Here is a 6,682-nt window from a genome sequence, read left to right on the forward strand (position 1 = left end):
AGGAGCATGCTAGCCTTACTTCTTCCAAGGCAGATTGGTTTGTCCTTTCAGCAGTCATTTCGATGTTATCCTTTCAAGTACATCAAAGCGATCCTTTCAGGTTTTCAAAATACTTTCAACATTATTCCCCAGCACCATAATGCAAGGGCATGGATTCTTCTTCAGTCTTCCTTACTCAGTGTCCAACTTTCAGATGCATGGGAGACAATAGGAAATACCATGGTTTGGATCAGGTAACCCTGAGATCTCAAAGGTACATCTTCCATTTTCCATATTTTAAAGAGGTCTTGTGCAGTAGATTGAATTACTGCACATGTCTTTTGATCACTTGACTGATGCTTCCATGAGCATCGATTTAGGATCCAAACAAGACAAAATCCTGGGCAACTTACACCTTGTGTTTCATTTAGAATGTTGTTACCTATTGGTCCAGTTGTGAAGATATTGGTGTTCTTTACAGTGAGTTGTAATCTATACTGAAGAATGTAATCCTTGAGTTTCATCAGCAAGTGATTCAAGTCCTCCTGACTTTCAGCAAACATCTGCATATCACATGTTGCTACTAAGCCTTTCCCCAATCCTGATGTCACCTTCTTCTTCATACACTCCAGCTTCTCTGATGGTGTATTCAGCATAATAAGGATGGAATAAATATGGTGAAAAAATACAACGCTGTTGCACTTTTCCTGATTTTAAACCATGACTCATTCTCTTATACTGTTCCCACAACTGCCTCTTGATCCAAATACAAGTTCCTCATGAGCAGAATGAACTCATGGCAGGTAGGTTTATTGTGCCAACCTTGCCAATAAACACTTGTGGGGTTAATAAAGCCACAGTTTAATTGAAGGGCAAAGAGATAAATGGCTCGGCAAGCCTCACCTTTCTATCTCTTGCTCTCTGATGTTTGGACCAGTGTGTGGCTGCCTTCCTCACAGGGACCTGCGGCCTTTCACAATAGTGACTCTTCATGGGAAAAAGAAAATAATCAAACTTTTGGGGGAATTACTGAACACTGACTCTGAACTGACACTAATTACAGAAGACCCAAACTATTTTGAAGGCCCACCAGTCAGAGTGGGGGCATATCAAAGTCAAGTTATCAATGGAGTTTTGGCTCAGTTACACCTCACCATGAGTCCAGTGAGGCCCCGAAGCATCCTGTCATTATTTCCCAGTTCCAGAATGTATCACTGGAATAGACATACTTAGTAACTGGCAGATCCCCCATATTGGATCCCTGAAATGTGGAATAAGGGCTATCATGGTAGGAAAGGCCAAGTGGACACCATTAGAACTGCCATTGCCTAGGAAAATAGTAAACCAAAAGCAATACCGCATTCCTGGAGGGATTGCAGAGATCAGTGCCACCATCAAAGACTTGAAAGATGCAGGGGTGGTAATTCCTAACACATCCCCATTTAACTCATCTATTTGGCCTATAAAGAAAACAGATGGATCCTGGAGAATGGGAGTGGACTATCGTAAACTTAACCAGGTGGTGAATCCAATTGCAGCTGCCACTCCAGATGTGATTTCATTGCTTGAGCAAATTAATACTTCTCCTGGTACTTGGTATACAGCTTTTGATCTGACAAGTAAGCTGCATGAAGACGTGGCCCAAATGCCCACAGTTTCCACTCCTGTCACAGTACCTTCCTTCTCCCAGTCTGCACCTATGGCCTCCTGGGGAGTTCTTTATGATAACTTAACTGAAGAACAGAGACTTCATGCTTATTTTACTGATGGCTCTGCATGCTATGCAGGTGCCACTCAGAAAGACAGCAGCAGCATTACAGTCCCTTTCTGGGATCTCCCTAAAGGACAGTGTTGAAGAGAAATCCTCCCAATGGGCAGAACTTCAAGCAGTGCACCTGGCCATTCAATTTGCCTACAAGGAAAAATGGCCCGATGTGACACTGTATACAGATTCATGGGCTGTAGCTAATGGCTTGGCTGGATGGTCAAGGAATTAGAAGGAACATGATTGGAAAATTGGTGACAAGGAGGTATGAGGAAGAGGGGTATGTGGATAGACCTCTCTAAATGAGCCATGAAAGTCAAGAGAATCATTTTGCATGTGAAGGCTCACCAAAGAGTTACCTCTGAAGAGAAGGACTTAAAAAATCAAGCGGATAAGATGACACACACAGTGTAGACTAGTCCTCCTCTTTCCTCTGCCACTCCCGTAATTGCCCAATGGGCACATGAACAAAGTGGACATGGTGGCAGGGATGGAGGTTATGCATAGGAACAGCAACATTGACTTCCGCTCACCAAGGCTGACTTGGCCACTGCCACTGCTGAGTGCCCCATCTGCCAGCAGCAGAAACCAACATTGAGTCCAAGATATGGGACCATTCCTCGGGGAGATCAAATGGCACCCTAATGGCAGGTTGATTAATAGAACCACTTCCATCATGAAGGGAGAAGCATTTTGTTCTTACTGGAATAGACACCTACTCCGGATATGGATTTGCCTTCCCTGCACACAATGCTTCTGCCAAAACTACCATTTGTGGACTTACAGAATGCCTCATCCACCGGCATGCCATCCCACATAGCATTGCTTCAGATCAAGGAACTCACTTCATGGCAAATGAAGTGTGACAATGGGCCCATGCCCATGGAATCCACTGGTCATATCATGTTACTCATCATCCTGAAGCAGCTGGCTTGATAGAAGGATAGAATGGCCTCCTAAAGACACAATTACAGTGCCAGATAGGTAGATACAACTTTTGAGGCTGGGGCAATGTTCTCCAGGAGGCTCTCTAAAGCAGCGGCCAATATATGGTGTGGTGTCTCTAATAGTCAGGACTTATCAGTCTAAGAAACAAGGTGTAGAAGCTGGCATGGCACCACTCACTATTACTCCTAGTGATCCACTTGCAGCATTTTTGCTTCCTGTCCCAGCAACCCTGTGTTCCTCAGGCCTGGAGGTCCTGGTCCTGAAGGAAGGAACTCTCCCACCTAGAAACACAGCACGAATTCCACTGAACTGATAGCTGAGAATGCCCCCTGGCCACTTTGGGCTTCTCATGCCTTTGGATCAACAGGTCAGGAAGGGTACTGAGTGGTGTGATTGATCCTGATTGCCAAGGAGAAATTAGTCTAGTGCTACATAATGGAGGTAAATTATGTCTAGAATCCAGGAGATCCTATAGGCCAACTCTTAGTACTACCATGCCCTGTGATTAAAGCAAATGGTAAATTACAGAAACCCAATCCTGGCAGGAAGTCTAATGACCCAAACACCTGAGGAATGAAGGTCTGGGTCACCCCACCAGGCAAAGAGCCACAGCCAGCTGAGGTGCTTGCTAAGAGCAAAGGTAATACAGAATGGGTAGTAGAAGAAGGTAGTTCTACCTAGCAGTTAGTTTCGTTTCTTTATATGGGCTTATTGAAAATCTTTCCTTTGTTCATGTATGATGTACCAGATTCAATTAGATTCAGTGTGTTTTCATTTATATATATGATAGATGTTTGATGTTAGCTATAAGTGTGATTTCATTAATCTGGAAATTTTATATGGCTAAAGAATTGTGTACAGGTGCCAAGTTAGCAAGGGGTAGATTGTCATAGGTAGGTCTATTGTGCCAACCTGGCCAATAAACACATGTGGGATTAATAAGGTCACAGTTTAATTTAAGGGCAAAGAAATAAATGGCTTGGAGAGCCTTGCCTTTCTGTCTCTTGCTCTCTGAGCCTTAGCTAGTTCTCTGCCTCAACTTTTGAGCTACACGGCTTATGGTACACCAAACCCATGGACCACGTTGCTATAGTGTGAAGTTCCTTCAAAACTTGCTTCGCCACATGGCTGGTATATATGTCACTTGAGCTGGGGACTGTCAGGCCCCTTTCATCTGGCTGACTGTTGGTGACATGCCCTGCTGTTTGTTGCCTGCGGCCGGACTGCCTGTATTGCTCTATAGACGACTCAGCTATCTGCTTCCGTGACTTGCACCCAGCAGCCCTTGTGAGCTGAAGCCACACATTAACTGTCTCACAGAAGTGAGTTGAATGGAGCCCTCTGTACTGCTCTGTGGACTAATTAACTGTTCATTTCTTGTGATATTTGTCCTGGTTTTCTTTCCCTAGAGAACCCTGTTTAACACATAAGTGCTCTGGAATTCCCATTCTTCTCAAGCTATCTATATTTTGTTATTATCCACACAGCGAACACCTTGGTTTGTATCAGCAATGAAACAGGTAAACATCTTTCTGGTGTTTTTTGCTTTCAGCCAAGATCCATCTGACATCACCAATGATATCCTTTGTTCCATATCCTCTTCTGAATCTGGCCTGAACCTTTGGAAGCTCCCTATCAATGTACTGCTACAGCCATTGTTGGATGAACCTAAGCAACACTTTACTTGCATGCAGTTTCAATGATATTGTTCAATATTTGGAGCATCTTGTTGAATTTCCTTTCTTTTGGATGGCTACAAATCTGGATATCTTCCAGTCAGTTTGCCAAGTAGCTGTCTTCCAAATTTCTTGGCATAGACCAGTAAGTACTTCCAGTGCTACATCACCTTGTTGAAACATTTCGATTAGTGTTCTATCAATTCCCACAACCTTGTTCTGGACTAATACTTTCAGTGCAGCTTGGAGCCTTCCTTCAACATCATTGCTTCCTGGTCATATACTACTTCCTTTTTTGTTTTCAAACTTTAAGTCTTTGCACATTTCAATACTATATTTGTCTTTGTCTTGAGTTGTCCTATGAATTTTTTTATTCTGCTCTTTGACTTCATCATTTCCTCTATTTGGTTTAGCTACTCTACAATTAAGAGTAAGCTTCAGAGTGTCTTCTGGCATCCACGCTGATCTTTTTCTTTGTCTTCGTAATGAACGTTTGCTTTCTTTATGAATGAGTTTCTTACTGGTTGCCCATAGATTTTCTGTCATTAGTATTCAATGCTTCCAATTTGTTCTTGAAATTCAGGTGGAATATACTGAAGGTTGTGTTTTGGCTCTTGTGTACTTGTTTTAACTTTCTTTAGCTTTATTCTGAACATACATATGAGAAATTGATGGTCTGCTCCACAGTTAGCCCTTAGCCTGGTTTTAGCCGCTGATAATGGCTTTTCCATTATGTAATCCCAGAGATGTGTTCAAATTGATTTCTGTCGATCTCATCTGACGATGTTCATGTGCATAGTCATCTTTGGGGTTGTTAAAATAGGTATTTGTTATGAACAAGTCCTTGGTCTTGCAAAATTCTATCATGCGATCTCCAGCTTCATTTCTATCGCTGAGTCCACATTTTCCAACTTCTGTTTCTTCCTCTGTTTCCAGCTTTTACACTCCAATGATGAATCATTGTCAATGAATTTTGACTGCCTTTTTGATCTATTTGCTACTGAAATTGTTGATAGAATTCGTCAACATCTTCATCACTAACTTTGGGGCTGATGTATAATTTGAATAATATTTATACCAAATGGATTTCATTGAAGACAGAGATATATCATATGACAGCCAGAATTATACTTCAAGATTGATTTTGAAATATGCTTTTTGACAATGGATGCCACTCCATTTCTCTTGATATCATATTCTAGGCATAGACATTCATATGATTTATCTTATTCAAAGTGGTCACTACCAGTCTATTTCATCTCACTAATGCCTAGGATATTGATCTTTATATGCTCCATTTCATTTTTGATGATTTCCAATTTTACTGGATTCATACTTAACACATTCCAGGTTCTGATTATTATCAAAGTTTTTCAGTGTTTCTCTTTACCTTGAGTCCTACCCCAGAAGGAAAGAATATCCCAAAGGCTTCCCTCCCACAGGCTTTACTCCATGCAAATCACCATTGAGTACTCCATTGCCAGAAAGCATGCCTCCTCCGTCACATTTTCAGGGCCTTCTGACCCCAGGAGCCAGTCCTCAGGCACTATCTCTGACAATGTTCAGCTTCAATTCTTTCATTAGACCTTCAGTATCTAACAATGTGTGAAAGCTGTGCATAAGGTTTCCAGTGGCTACCTTTCCTGCCGTGGGCAGCAGACTCCTTCTTCATTGTCTGTTCTTAGGCTGGAAGCTCTGCTGATACCTGCTCCCTTTAGGTGACCCTGAGTGAATTTTAAGTACAAGTAACCTCACTTTCAGCATCACAGCAACAACACACAAGCTATCACAGTAAGACAGTTGGCAGACAAGTGGTGGATAATTCTCCATGGAGGTGCTATAAACCTCATAATATCGTATAAAACCATGCGAAGGTTTCTCAGACTTTAAAATATGCTTCGGAGGAAACTTGACTCTCCGAATGGCTTAGAATATGAGTCAGATGTTGCAAGAAGCTGGGTTCCATGAGTGACTCCCTGGAGGAAGGTGACTCCAGACGGAGTACTGACACAAATAACTGCATGAGACATCAGACGCAAAACCAACCTTTACTCTACTGAGCGGGTGACATTGAGAGACTGGCACAGCCTGCTTGGCTACTTGCTCTAATAATTTAAGGAAGAAATACTATCCTCATTCTCAAAGCAGCTGAAAGAGGATAGTGCTTTCCAATCTACTCTTCTAGTAATATATCCATGTGCTCTTTCAGTAATGTAGTGTTTTATTTCTCCCAATCGATTATATCTTTCTATGGATTTTTCAAGCAAAAATGGCCCAAGGGGAGATAATAAAAATGACTTCGTGAGTAAATACA

This window comes from Echinops telfairi, unplaced genomic scaffold (genome assembly GCF_000313985.2).
Source record: "Echinops telfairi isolate 266 unplaced genomic scaffold, ASM31398v2 ScPeMD7_7468;HRSCAF=8506_1, whole genome shotgun sequence".
In the NCBI taxonomy this organism is placed as follows: domain Eukaryota; kingdom Metazoa; phylum Chordata; class Mammalia; order Afrosoricida; family Tenrecidae; genus Echinops; species Echinops telfairi.